We start from the raw sequence: 15340 nt of genomic DNA, 5'->3' as shown, positions 1-15340 counted from the left end.
TCCCCGTTGTCTGCGAGCTTTGCAGCCCAAATTGAGACATTTCATTTTTGGCGGAAGGTCAGGGAAAGTATAAAGTACCACAGGAGTTGAGTTAAAAGTGAGATTTATTGTTTGTTTGTTTGTTTTATTATTTGCAATACGCAAGCCTCCCCTCCGTTAACAGTGCACAACAGTGCGCAGCATTTACATTTACATGAGATGAGACATGAGAAAAATATATACATACACATATATGAGGTGAATATAGAGAATTCAAAGATGACACCCAGCTTGTTCGCCACCCATGATGGTGAAGGTAGGGGTTAGGGTTACAGGTACACTTTACAATAACATTTATTTACAAAAAGACAATCGTATAGCAATTATTTAAACCGGGATTTGTACTTCACAACCAGCTGTGCTTCGGGTGGGCATGGCACAGTCGCAATGTTCGGTGGCAATGGATCACTGCTCTGCACAGAAACGTCCAAAATTCCATATCTGTGCTTCTCTAACACAGCAACAATAAGGCCTTTCACAAAGTCGAACTGCATTTCATCATAGACTGGTTTGATCACCCATTGCTTGCTTCGTTTTGAAAACACCTTAATGTAGCGAGGCATCCTTACTTTACCCCTAGTCCTAGATTGTTCACGTCCGACATTGCTGTTATGGGCCAAGACCGCTAGTAGAGTGCGATGTTTCATGCCCCAAAAGCTAAAATGCAAGCGCTTTGGCCTGTACTTTAGGCACATATTGTGGAACACCTCAAAATCTCCTGTGTGACAGAATTCTGTCAGTCCTCTCAAATCTCTTGATAGAGTTTTGTCGAAATGTTGATTTGCAGTCCAGCGGTGAACGTTGGTACAGTAGTGCATCAGTGACCGCCATTTTTCAAGTAGTATTTCCACTGACCGTTCACAAGTTTTTAAGCTTCACCAAAGATGGTTGGTGATAGAATGGGACCACTGCAAAATACTTTCAAAACCTTTTTTTTTTCCTGCAGCCGAGATTTTCTTACTGATTGATTTAGCAAGATGCCATACGTCAAATTGATGATTAATATGTGGGAACTGCTCTCTCATTGTCTTGGCAATTGAAACGTGTCTGTCCGTGGCTATGAGGTCGATGTGCATTCCCCTTGATTGTAGATATTCCACTGATTTTATAAATCCTAGTTTCTCCATGGCCACTGAAGATGTACATTTTGTTACCTGCACGACCACCGAAATCACAATTTTCTTACTATCCATGTCCTGAAAGTGGTAGGTGCAGTACTTGGCAGAAAATCCAGGGCTGTCGCACTGTCCATCGCCGGCTAGCCTGAATCGTTTGCCTTCGAATGTACTTGCTAGAGACAATTGTTCAATTTTCCAAGCATCACTAATGGCCGGAAACAGATAATCACGTTGGTATATGTAGTACAGCGCTTTAGAAATGAAATGGAGTCCCACAAACTGAAAGAAAGCCTCTAACTTTCTAAAACTGGAGCCACTAAAAAGTGATGCAGCTGCACACAGTAGATTGCCTGCTGGCAGTTTCCCCAGCATCGGTTGTGCAGACCATGAGAACCTATGATTTAATCGACAGGCGGCATTTATTTTGGCGTTAGTGCCTTTTATTTGACAAGTCACATTAATCAATGGCTTCCCACATACTTTCCCTCTAATGGAATGCACACATTTCAGCATAGTTATAATTTCCATCAAACAACTGTTGAATACAATGTATTTGCTCTCTTTCATTAGACTGTCTTCCTGCGTCAACGTTGTTTCGGCCTGTGACGTTGCGGAAATTTCAACACATTGGAAAGTAATATCGCTGATATCAAGTTCTAATGTGTCTATGGATGCTGCGGCTGGTTCATTCTCTGTCATTTCGACATCTATTACTTCGACATTGATGGGAGAACACAGCAATGTCGACATGGTTTTGGGTGGCAAATTTTTGGTGGGTGTAGATTGTGTGAATTGATCTGCAACTACTTCAGAGCTATCTTCAATACTTTCAATAACATCTTCTTGTGGTGGTGCGGTTGCACTGTAGCTATGGTCCAATGCAACTTTGCCGTAGTCTCCAAACACAGTTAACTCATGTTCTGGCCATTGGACATGAGCATCTCGAGCCTGAACACGCCTCGCCTCAATTAATAGTTCCTCCATAGTGTACATGGTCTGGCAAGCAACATCTCTCATTTGCTTCACTGTCTGTGTATGTATAGTTCTGACACCCACGGGTAACTGGAGGAGAGATTGGAAAAGGGATGTTCAGTTTAAACACAAGATAAAGTGTAGTCCAATTGACTGTAAAAAACCATAAAATAGTCCCCAGCACAAACATTTTATTTAAAGTTATGAACTGTTTGCAACTAACCTTTTTTTGTTTTTTTTTCTTTGCAACTTTTTTGACTCGACCTTCAACATCTGCACGCTGTAGCTCCGATTCGTTTTCGTATGTCCTCCCTTCCTCTTGCGCTGCAACAACTATATTTTCTGTATCCGCATAGACAGCATGGGATGAGGCTCCATCGTCTCTCTGAAACATAGTACTTTCATTACTATGTATCAAAATATTGTTAGCATAAAACACACGTGAGGACGAACACACGGGTACATCTCAATAGCCAAACACGATTTAAACATTGTGTGCAACAATCAAACAAGTATTCGACCAGTGATGATCTATTTTGATGGAGCTGTCAGTATCCATACCTCTGGCTCTGCATGGACTGCCATGAATGGTTGTATTGGAGAGGAGGCATCAGCATCTCCCTGAAACACAGTACTTGCATTAGTATGGTTTTCAATATTGGAAACATAACACACACTTGGGGCCAACGGCACAGGTACATATAAAGAGATAACCACAAATGATGCATTGTCTAAAACAATCAAGGAAAATTTAATTATGCAGATTTCATCGACTTATTTCTCCGATTCCTTTATATCTGCATCATCTAAATGGGATGTTGTGATTGTAGTGGAAGCTTCGTCGTCTCCCTGAAACACAGCACTTGCGTTAATAGGGAAAAAGTATAGCAAATGGAATCACGTTATATGATCACGAATGATGGAGCTGTCAGTAGCCATACCTCGTGCAGCTGAAGAATATCTATGGATGTTGCAAATGTAGTGCACACTTCCGAAAGCTGTTATGCCGATTCGTATATGCATGGTCCCGCTTCCACTTTCCCTGGAATTACTTGAATGTCAGGCTCTGCATCAAGTGCAGGGGTTGACGCTCCATCAACTGCCTGAAACATAGTACTTGCATTAGTGAGGATTACAATAGTGAAAACATAACACACACCTGGGGTCGACAGCACAGGTTCATATCAACGGCTAACCACGAATGAAACATGGTGTAGAACAATCAAACAACAAGAATTCCAGCTCTGATGATGACGCTCGATGGAGCTGTCAGTACCCATACCTCCTGCTGGTGAAGAACATCTAGAAATGTTGTAGATGTGGCGGACGCTTCAGCATCTCCCTGAAAGACAGTACTTGCATTAGTATGGATAACACTAATTATAACTGAAAACAAACACCAGTGGATGATAACTAAGGTGTATATCAATTGGAAATCACTAACCAAACATTCGGTAAAATAATTACACGATAGAATAAAACTATTACTTGACATGCATAAAACAAGTCTGTAGCGGATTAGCCAAGTAAGATTACCTGATACGCGCTAGAAGTGGTTGATAACTGCGACCACGTCAAGGATGTAGAATGTTCTTGCTTCAGATTCAAGGGATAGTCAAGAAGTTGTAAAGGTAAATTATTGATTGATAATGAAATGCCAATATTAAAAATATCCATGTAAGGCGACAGAATACTTGAAAAATGCTCAATGCAGCACAGTTCCCTGTTCCCATATATATACATTGCGTTTGTGGGTTATGAAATAAAAAAAAAATATATTGATAAATGTCATTATTCAAAAAACTATACACTCATATCAATATCGAAATTATTACAAGGGATAGAACACCTACAATATCAATTAATCCATTCGGCTACCTACACACTACCGCAAGGCCTAAAGCTAAATCCGGACACTTGACTCACCGGTGGTGGAATGTGGACGAATAGAGTGGGAATAGCGTTTTCGAGCAATTTCCGTGTCGTTCGCCGTTTATTCTTCTTTGTTACCCAAGATGTTGTGTACATGTCCAAGGAAAAGTGCCGGCTGCAGATGCGGTATCGATCACCCCTCTTGTCCTGTAAGACTTGTTGGACTCTACTTTCCAGCTCATCCAGTGGATATCCGCAATGTCTGACCCATTCTCTTATTCGATCAACAGTTTTCAGGAATACATGCATTGTAGTGCCTTCAGATTTCGCATTGGGTCTTCGAAGGGCAACCGCTAATCGAACAGGCAGGCATTGTTGATAAATCTGAAAAGTAAATATCGACATTATTATACAATCTACAAGAATAAAGATTTGATACAAAAGTAAATGAATCATACAATGATCAATGCAAGGTTTGTTTTGGTCGCAGGAACTATACCAGTTCATTATGTGCGTCTTAGTATTTGCATAAATTGCAGAAATGTATAAATGATGTGACTAAAATCTAAACATGTGACTCGTCCCTTGGATGTTCTGTCTTGCACGAGAAGGAAACATGCTTACATTATAGACTGGACCCCCGAAGGATGCAATTCGATGACAATAGACAGATGAAAATAAATAGATCTATTGATAGCATAGCAATGGAAACTCAAGTCAATAGCAATGAGACCAATGAACATAGCACTATTGTGTACTCTACTCGCAAATAGATAGAAATTTAAAAATCTGCAAAATATGACTAGGATACATGGCCTTACCTTGACCAACAAACAGTTGGATTCAGCAAACAGAGCAGTATGTTGTAGGAGAATAGGTGGGTGGCCACAGGTAGCACACTGATGGGTTTGCTCTAAGCGGTCACAGAAGTTCACGGATAGCACGACGACGAGCAGATTAGCATAGATCTCAGTGGTTGCCAGGTAACACGTTCAGGAGTTGACTTGCAAAGCACAAAGATGTTCTCATGAGACATATCAAGTGGTTTATAAAGTATTAGAAACAGGGGTGTGTTTGTGAATGAATGACGTATGTATGTCGTGGTCTTAGGGGGGCGGCCTGCTTGAAGGGGAGGCCTGGCTGGAGAGACGGGGTCTGAGGAGGCCATGTGAGCGATGGCCCCTGGCCGTGGGATACCTTTTGAAGTGTACATGCTGTTTGGCACCTTGGCCGTTTGTGCCCGTCCCAGCCCCCCATGCCAGCGCTCATCCCCGGGTGCGAACCGCCTTTGATAGAGGGGGGTGGGATGGATGGGCCTGGGGCGTGCAGATAAGGCACAGGAAGACTGCTGAATGGAGACACACTTATGTGGATTGCAGGGGGCGGCCTGCTTCAAGGGGAGGCCTGGCTGGAGACACGGGGTCTGAGGAGGCCATGTGACCGATGGCCCATTGGCTTGGGATATCTTTTGAAGTGTACATGCAGTTTGGCACCTTGGCCTTTCGCGCCACTGACAGCCCCCCATGCCAGCGCTCATCCACTGGCGCGAACCGCCTTTGATAGTATTGAATGGAGACACACTTGATTCATTTAAAAAATCGAAACAACCGTTGTTAAAATATATGTGGTGTTTTATTTTGTATCTTATTTTCATGACACAAAAATACAAGACTTTAAAGATTATACAGGTCAGGTTGCAGCACAGCGAGAGAAAATCCCCTGTACTGACCGCTGTCACTCGGGAACGTTTCTCTAATGGCACGAACGGCACAGGCGGGTATCACTCTTCGAACGCGGTGTCCAAGCCTCCCGTGGAGCCACCATGTAAAGGAACGATAGGCCACCAGCCTGTACCACCTGTGAAAAGGAATGAAACAAACTGTTTTTAAATGTCCAAGATAAGTTTAATAAACGTTTGTTGTCAATGACAATTCTTGTACCTAATGGCATTCTGCACAGACAAATGCTATCTAGACAATCCACACTATTGAACGACTTACATGCGTTACAATGATATGTAGATGTAATTTTGGATATAGTAGAAGAACATGAAATAGGAGTGGCATGACAAGCAGAGTATACTTACTCGTTACTCGGATTACGAGGACGAACAGTTGCGCGAAGTTCGTGCATAAGCACCATCATTATTCTCAACACGGCCCGTGTGAGGCAGGCTGCCCTGAAGTCTGGCAGCTCGGTGATACATTGCGGTCGTGGCTCGCTTTCCAAAATGTAGGCCAGGCATCCCGAGTTTTCTCGGCAGCAGCAGTTCTCCTCCTCAGTTGGCATTAGCTCCCACTGATTGCATGTGCACCAGGTGGAGACGCCGTCCAAGCGACTAGGCCCAAGCTCTTCATCTGTTGATTCGTCCTGCCAACTGCCGTCCGAATCCCCATCGTTTTCGCGTGCTTCCCTTTCCAGTAGCTCCTCCTCGGTATCCTCGGGCTCGTACATGTAGGGCATTATTGTAGCCATTGTGTGGTAAACAAAGTAAAATAATTTACCGAGATGGTACAGGTGTTCACACGGGCTACAAGCGGTGAAGGTAGCTGACCAGAGCACAGAAACGAGTCACACAGAGAGAGGAATGGAATCGAAAATCTGCTGCTGTGTGTTGTGAAACGGTCTGTTTATACTTATTGAGGAAAGAGGCGTCCTGCCATTTCAATGGCGACACGTCATTAGCTGAAGGGCAGCGAATGTTGACACAAGACGTGCTTTGGCGTTGGGAAATGGGCGGTACGAGTCTGCTGATGACAGGCTCAGGGGCGGGGGATATGATTTAGTCCCGCAAAAGCAGGTCAGCCAGGGCGATGGGGGAAATGATAGGATTATCACAAAATGGCAGCTCTCTGGTGCCTGTTTTCGCATGCGTTTTATGGACGAAAACTCGGGTAAGGTCCATATGAAAGTTTTCTAAAATCGAGCCAGTTAGGCTTAAAAAAACATGGCCGACCCGTAGGGACAATAACATTTTTTACTTGGCCATGCCTTTAAAACGGACTACAAAGAACTCTTTGGAGGAAAACATGTTATTGTCTTCAGCAATCTTCTTCAATAAACACCGGTGAAAGATGCACCTATTGTTAAAACATTAGGGCACAAACTGTGCTGTAACACCCTTGGCAGCATAGGAAACGTAAATCTCTGACAACATTTCCAAAACAGAGAGCTAACTAAAAACATGCTTCAGTCTGCAGACCTCACCTATGCTAACATTTTGAAAAGTTTTTGGATTGGTGTGCTTTCTAAAGAAGCACAGTCTATCTTAAATAGCAGACACATCCATCTGTGACTAATGCCATGGAACAATTAGCACACAAAAATGTAAAATGCATGTCCTAATGACAACCCTAGCAAGCTGTGCACAATTAAATGAAACAATGTTGAAAAAAGAAATGCAACCAATAGTGCAAATTTACTTCACAGACAAAATGGACGCGCACGGTATGACAGTACCTATGTGTCAACAAGCCATAGCACGAATAAATAGCTTAGAAAACTCTATCTCCAACATAGCTGGTTTGGAGAAAGTTTGACATTGGGCCTCATTACAAGTCAGCCGGTCCAGAAACAACGGTGGTGGTAAATCCGATGCCACTGTTGTTTCCGGACCGGCTGATTCGGAGTCCTGCTGGACACAGGTTTCACTCCCGCCAGGTCTGACCTGGTGGGAGTAACACCACCTGCCTGCAGACGGACATGGAAATACTAGCTCTGTCACAGACGGAACTGGCGTTTCCATGGTCCCCATCCCCATGGAGTCCAATGGGACTCCATGGGAATGGGGATCTACAGAATTCCGCCTCCAGAATTACTGCTTCACCGGGGATGTAATCCCCTGGTGATTCCGGCAATCACAGTGGCAGAATGGTATTACGGGTCTGGCGGCAGCCTGCCGGTTTTTCCAGCATGGCTACCGCCGGACTCATAATGAGGCCCATTGTGTTTAAACTGTAGTGTAATGCTAAAGCATAACCTTGATGTGGAGCAATGTTTAGTTAATGGAGCACTTGGTACAGTTGTTGCCTTCCAGACATACCCACGTGATAACAGCATTCAGTTTGTCAACCTCCACTTAGGCAAACTTTCAGAAGTTAAACGGATGGGATGCTCAGCAGCCCGATTCCTTCTTTTCAAAGATATGTATGTATGCAGAAAACAGGTTTCTCTCTCTCTAGCACACGCAGTCACTATTCATAAATCACAAGGTCTAACACTAGATCAAGCATTCATTGACATTGGCAGCAAAGTCTTTAAAGAAGGCATGAGTTAGGTAGCACTGTCATGCCTACGTACACTTGAAGGACTATTTCTAGTAAATTTTGATGCAAGCAAAGTCAAGGCTGAGATTCCTTGCATCGTAGAGTACAACAGACTGCATGCACTCTACACAGACCATCTCAAAATGTACCCTGTTCCTCAAAAAGGCAAACTTTGTAAAAGAAAACTAGTGCAAACACAACTTATACTTGATCTCCCAACAGTACCACCAAAGAAATTGAAAGCAGCTGGTACTCCATCAATTACCACAACCACAGAAGGTTGTACTGAAAAGGCAACTGCACAAAGAGAACTACCTCTTCAAAAAAAGCATGTTGACTTCCATCAAATGAATCAGACACAGAACTGTCTGGTTCATTCTAATTTCCCAACACAACTGGTGTAAATTGCTATGCAAATGTAGCAATCAATGTTCTATTCCAATTGCCACCAACAAATTTACTTAAACAGTGCAGACCGGCTGTGTTTGCAAATTCTACTGCTTCATAGAAATACAACAAACAATCCTGACAACACTTACAGTGTCTCAGGAATAAGGCAGGAATTGGACTACTGTGCGAGAATGGTGAGATTCACTATAAGCACACAAGAATATCCAAAAGAATGTCTAATGTACTTACTGCAAGTACTGTAAAGCAAAAACATACCTATAAATGTCATTTTCCAGATTTCATACGTGAATCCATTCCATTCCAACAGCTGGTACACAATGCAAACCATGTAATACTTGCAATTCAGACAATCGTTCCACCTTACAGATACAATCACATAGTCAATACGTAATAATAATGCTTTTACGATACAATGCAGATGGTACCCAAAAACAACTTCAAGCTTACTAGCTTCACACACGGGCATGTATCACTTGGCAAGAAAACCTTCACAACAGTAGGCATAATCTACCACACAGGTGCCACAACCACTGCAGGTCACTATACAGCATACATTAAAAATAAATGTGGGTGATTTGAATGCAATGATACTTCCATCACTCTGAAGCAGAGATTACCAGCAAATCTTGCAAATGCCTGCTTAATATTCTTGAAACCAAAATGTACTCACTGATCTACAAAAGTAGCATAACCTACTGCCCAATACCCACCAACAGATAAGTATTTGCAAATGAAAAATAACCTTCTACCCTGTGAAACTTGAACAATTTAGCATGCACCAAATAGCCCATGAAGACATCAGTTGCTCTGTTTTACAGTTTTTTCCCCAATGACCCAATGATTATAGGCACAGAAACAAAAACTGGGCAAATGACACACAAATATTATTTCCCACATAGTACTTAAAAAGAAAAGTAAGGAGTATGAGGGTCTACAAACTGTCCTCAATGACCTGTGAAACGACCAAGTGGTAGAATAAGGCAACAGCTGTCCAACAATGCCCATGCCACTCCAATAAATATGCAACTGCATGTAACTACACCCATACTACTGGAAAGGTACTTCACAATAGTGAAAAATGTAAATCGACCAACAAGAATTAACGTGCTTGAAGAAAAACCCTGCAAAACTTAGAAACTGTAAACAGAATACGCCAACTGGTATCTAACTGCAATTATAATACTACAATATTACTTCCCATTACTACACAATTTGAAATCCACCAGAAAAAAGTTCTTCTGAGAAAACCCTTCAACACTTATTAAGTACAAATAACCAGAATACACCAACTGGTATCTTACTGCACCCGCAGTACTACAATATTACTTCCATCGGTGAAACTGCCAAAATCAACATTCAGCAATCACAGTGCTCGAAACATACCGTCAACAACTTTCAAACTACCAAAAGTTAGAATACACCAACAGGTATGTAACTGCCCTCACAATCCTGCAATATTAGTTTGCAATAATACAATACTTCGAAAACCCGAACAGCAATCAAACGCATAAACAAATTCGCTAAAAAGAGGAAACAGATCAACAGTTAGAATATGGCAACTGGCATCTAACTGCAACCATAGTACAATCACTTCCAAAAGGAAAATCATACACCATTTCAATTCCTCCTAATGCAACAGTGCTTATAACAAGAAGACCACACAGATATGCACCTTAAACATTCCTATGAGTACTGCACACGTCAATGAAACAGAGTGTTAGAAACAAGAGGAATTAGGTCACACAGATAATTACTACACTTCTAATCAATCTCAGTTGATTTGAATGGTGGGAGGGGACAAAAATCTCAGTCAAAAGAAATAATCATTATAAACATCATATTTTAATATTTATCACAATCAATACAGTAGCATAAAAATGTACATTATATTCACGCCATAACATCATAAAAAATACATTGCAATATATATTCATGTAAACAAATTGACTAAAATTGTCAAAATAAAGAAAAACTAATACACAAAATGGCCAAACATTTACTAACAGCTGTATAAATGATTTTCTGTAGTTAAATAAATAATGTTTGGAATGGCCAATTCTAAAAGTGCTGACAAAAAAGTGCTAAGTGCCTACTACATGTAAACAATACCTCTGGATTTTTAAAGTTTTTAAAGTCGTTTCAGAACACCATTTATCTAGTTCCCACAAGGACTGATGGTCGCTTTCCTCAGGGAGACAGTCACAAATACACCTAATAATCAAACAACTGAGATCCATGTTTGTTTCATTGTTGGATTTCAAGCTTGATTGTAGATCTCAATGTCTTTGAAACATGAATGCCAAGCAAAAGCAAAAGAAAAGAAAGAAAGAATACATATATTAAAAACAAAAAAATTACTGAGCTTTGTATACCTAACCGGCCAAATAGAATTCAACATATATGAACTATCCGTAATAGGCCAAACAATTTTAGATAAATTCACCTATATTAGTCCATATGAGGCGCAGAGAACAATGATATTTTCACGCGGCCCAAAACGAAAGAGATGGCATTTATTTTACATCTGTGGAGATTAAACAGATACATGGGATCCAATTTATTTTCCCAAAATCTAACCATATTGCAAAAACGAAAACAAGGTCCAAATGAACACATTAAGCTACCTCTCTAAAGGTATATACTGACCTGAATCATTTATCAATGCAGAGCATATGTGTCTGTAAGATATCCATGCCTAGATGATGTGGCCAGTGGGCAGACTCTTGGGTGCATGGCCTCCAGCCATTCACCCAAGACTCTAGTAGATGGCCACAATTACCACAGCATAATACAGCCATACACCCAAGAATCTGTCCTGTGGCCACAGCCCTCGGCGCTGTCCAATAAGCCAGCTGCCACACACCCTGTTCACTTCTGTACACATACTATTACACTATTTGCATTACACTACTTGTAGCCAGTGGGCAGACTTTTGGGTTCATGGCTCCACACATAATATATAGTCAGGTAAAGTACTACTGGCCACAACTCAGCAAAAAACTTCTCCTAACGCCCAAAGTTTTGTAAGGTGACTGTGTTCCATGCTAAAAATGCATTTCAACACATCTTGCAAAGTGCTAGATGTCAGAAACTAAATGTGCAAATGTGCAAGTAGACTGTGTCCAAATGTACATAGTTTATCTGCACAGTAGAGTATGATGCTAGGTGCATAGAGTTAAATGTGTAAATACACATGTAGACGCTTCCCCAAGGTACCTGGGAGCCCGGCATCAATGCCCGAAAAAAACACAGATTAACATATAGACCTTCTGGCACCACACACCTCGTACACAATTATTGATAATTGGAAATCTTATTAATGGCTTGTTATAGTCATGTGCCATTGTCATGTCCTATTAGAGGTTGTGAGGCAATTCGTTCTATTTGCAATGGCTCTTGTGTTTTGCGCCAAATGTTTTTTACTTAAATGAAACAGGATGCAAGTATACTTCTAATAAGGCCCTTGAACAAGCAGAACAAATGGGAAGACACAGTGTTGAGATGTGCGCAAGGGAAGACACATCAAACCATGTTCAAAACAATATAAGTTCCATAGAAACCCCATACAGAAAACATGTATTTATAAAATAGAATTAAGGTATAGAAAGATTATATAATTAAAACCGGAAAAAAAACAAGGAGCACAAGAAAAAGCATCATAGCATATGCCCCATAAAATGGTTCTTAGGGAGAAAGAAACAGACCACAAGGTAAAAAGAGAATGCCATTGGACGAATGTACGTATCATCCATGTGTAAGAAACCAAAGAACAGAGGGAAACATGTAAACTTAATGGAAGCTATGTTCCTAAGAAGGTATACAACTCGTCATCAATGTTATGACCTTTTTGTATATTGTGTCGCAAAATCTATGTTGCATTTAGTGTTGCATTGTCTCAGTAGCAACTGCCTATCGCCTCCTATAGGGAATGACTCTATACCCTTTACCCAAAATAATTTTAAACCCTCTGCTTAGCCTTTGTGTTTTTCCTAATTATGTTTCGCCATGGGGTATGCCTGGGCATTGTTTTTGCTCTAATGTTGTCATGATGCCTACCCCCGGAGCACCAGGCCAGGCCCAGCACCCCCGGAAGCAGGCATCATGCCCTTGGGTAAAAGCCCAGCGGCCCCTTATAGGGGCTCTTTGGACTCAGTCCTGGCGCCTTTGGCGCCAGGCTCATGTTGGACATCAGTCCTGGCGCCATAGGCGCCAGGCTCATAAAGGGAGGTGTTTTGTGCACTTACCTGATACAGACCATGCTGCACGCTTCAGGCCTCCCTGAGACCTGAAAGGGACTATTTTTTCATAGGGACCATTTTTTCACTCGGGCATGGCCAGGGAAGGATACATAACTAGTTGGGGAAGGATACATACCTGGGACTTCTTTGGAGGCTATTTAAGCCACGCCCAGACAGCAGCTCATGCTTCGCATTGTTCTGCTTCCTGCAGCTTAACGCTCACCGTGTCTGCTCCTGCTCCTGGACTCCAGCCACGCCCGCCTCGAACCTGGAAGACCTGCAAGGAAGAGAAGAGAAGAGAAAGGTGAAAACCAAGGACTATTTCAAACTTCTTACCTGCATCCGGAATCTTCTCGCCAGCATCCCTGAAGAAAGACTTCCATTTAAAAGCATCGCGTTGCTCGCTGCAGCGCCACGCTTCACTCACCTGTCCTCGAGACATCTCCCGGCTCCATCGCGGCTGTCAGCATCGGACGCCACATCTCTGCACCTAGGGGAGAGAGGAAGAAACAAAAGGTGAGCAGAAGGAACACAGAAGGAAAGCCTGATTAACAGCCATAATACTTACCGGCTTTTCTTCCACATTTCGGGTTGGCGCCGCTCCGTTGGCAGGTACCGTACCCCGGCCCCTATGGGGAAAGGACAAGAGACATTTCTGGGGAATGATAAGGACATTTAGAGGGATCGCCCTCATCACTACTCACCTCGGCAGTTTAACCCCTCGACGCCTTCATTCTGCACCTGAAATAAAGGACAGATCACAGGTTAGAAAGACAACATAAAGGGGGCCTCACTTGAACTTTGAACTTTCATACTTACGGCGCATCGCTCAGGAAAGTCAAGTGGATTTTGCCAGCTCCATTCTGAAAACCAGTGAAGTAACTGGACGAACACGCGCCCCTGCACCAGAAGCAGGATGGAGAGTTCATCCTTCCAAACCATCAGGTGAGCTTAAAACGGGGTTTGGAGGAAGTTAGAGAGGAACGAAGGGGGAAGGGGGAAAGGGGGGAGCTAGCACACTATTCTGCAGACTGTTAATCCCCTTTCTCATCTGCAGAAGGATATTCCTACGTCCGCAAGCACGATTTGGAGGTCCTGTCCAATTGGTGTTCCGGGTCCTGCGCATCACGCTAGAAGAGGCCACAGCAATCCAGACTAGACCAGCGCCCCCGTGGGAACCAGGTGAGCGTTACAAATGTGTTGAAGAATACAAATCTTTAATTTGCAGATCATGCTGCCAATATACCATTTCATACATGTGCATATAAGAGCATATACCACAAATTGGTTGTTGCATGTTATTTTCAAGCCTATCCTCACTTTGTGTTCCAAATGAGGATGGGTAAAGGAGATAGTATCATTGCAAATTTGCATACTTTGCATTTTGTATGTTTATGGAACCCCATGCAGGATGTTTCCAACCATTTTCGGCCATCTGTTCTAATCTTACATATCATGTAGCTGGGCACAAGCATATCTCTAATTGATGTGGATCTACGGTAACTAATGTTTGCTCATTTGTCCATTAAGGGTGCAATGTTCCTGTCCAACATGAAGATGTGCCAATGTTTGTGTAAAATCACATCTTTGGCAACTCTGTCAAAGCCCAATATGCACCTGATTTCTTCATTCTTCTATTTGTGTGTTAGTGGCTGTTTTCTGGAGGAAAATAAGCTGTCTCTGCTGATTTCACGTACATTTAAGTATCCCCTTTTTTCCCTACAATCTTTTTATTGATTTCAAACCCGTACAGCAATTTACAGACAGTAGGCAGGTGAGACGACAGATAGTTAAACCACACTGCGATGACAGTTTCGAATCGCATAACCAAGAGCCCTTGCCAAAGGGGCCATGATGTCCACATCTATGGCTGTAGCAACAAACCTCCCACTTCCCGTCCAATTCCCCCCAAAGCTCTTCAGAATCTCTGCAGGTCTCATAAATCAGAGTGTATCATTCATTCACAGATGTATGGTAATTGCTCCCAAGGTCCTGAGCCGTATCCTAGAGGCAAATAGTTAATTTCGGGTAAAGTCAGTCTCCCCCGGTATCTCCAAGCCCATTAAATATGGAATGGTGCACCCGTAGTTCCATTTCTCAAAGAGAGTTAGCTACGATAGCGATGAAAGTGATGATAATGGTAATGGTAATGGGGATGTGAGTAGTTCTATCACAGATAGCCCCCTTAATCTTTTGGTATAATGTCCTCGCCCGCCTATCACTGTTCACCTAATGAATGATTGGTGTATGTCTCCTCAAGGGGTATTGACTTGTTCAGATGCATGGGTTGGCTAATTCCCCGAAGAGTGTCGCCTGTGCGGTCCTCGATAGTCACATAAGGAAGCTGCGTTCTAGAGAGCATAGGTCCCTTTTTGACCACTTTCTTAGAATACACCTGCTAACAAAAACCCCATGCTGTGATCTT

Source organism: Ambystoma mexicanum, chromosome 7q, assembly GCF_040938575.1.
Source record: "Ambystoma mexicanum isolate Mex_15411 chromosome 7q, UKY_AmexF1_1, whole genome shotgun sequence".
NCBI classification, from domain to species: domain Eukaryota; kingdom Metazoa; phylum Chordata; class Amphibia; order Caudata; family Ambystomatidae; genus Ambystoma; species Ambystoma mexicanum.
This window is presented reverse-complemented; position numbering follows the sequence as displayed.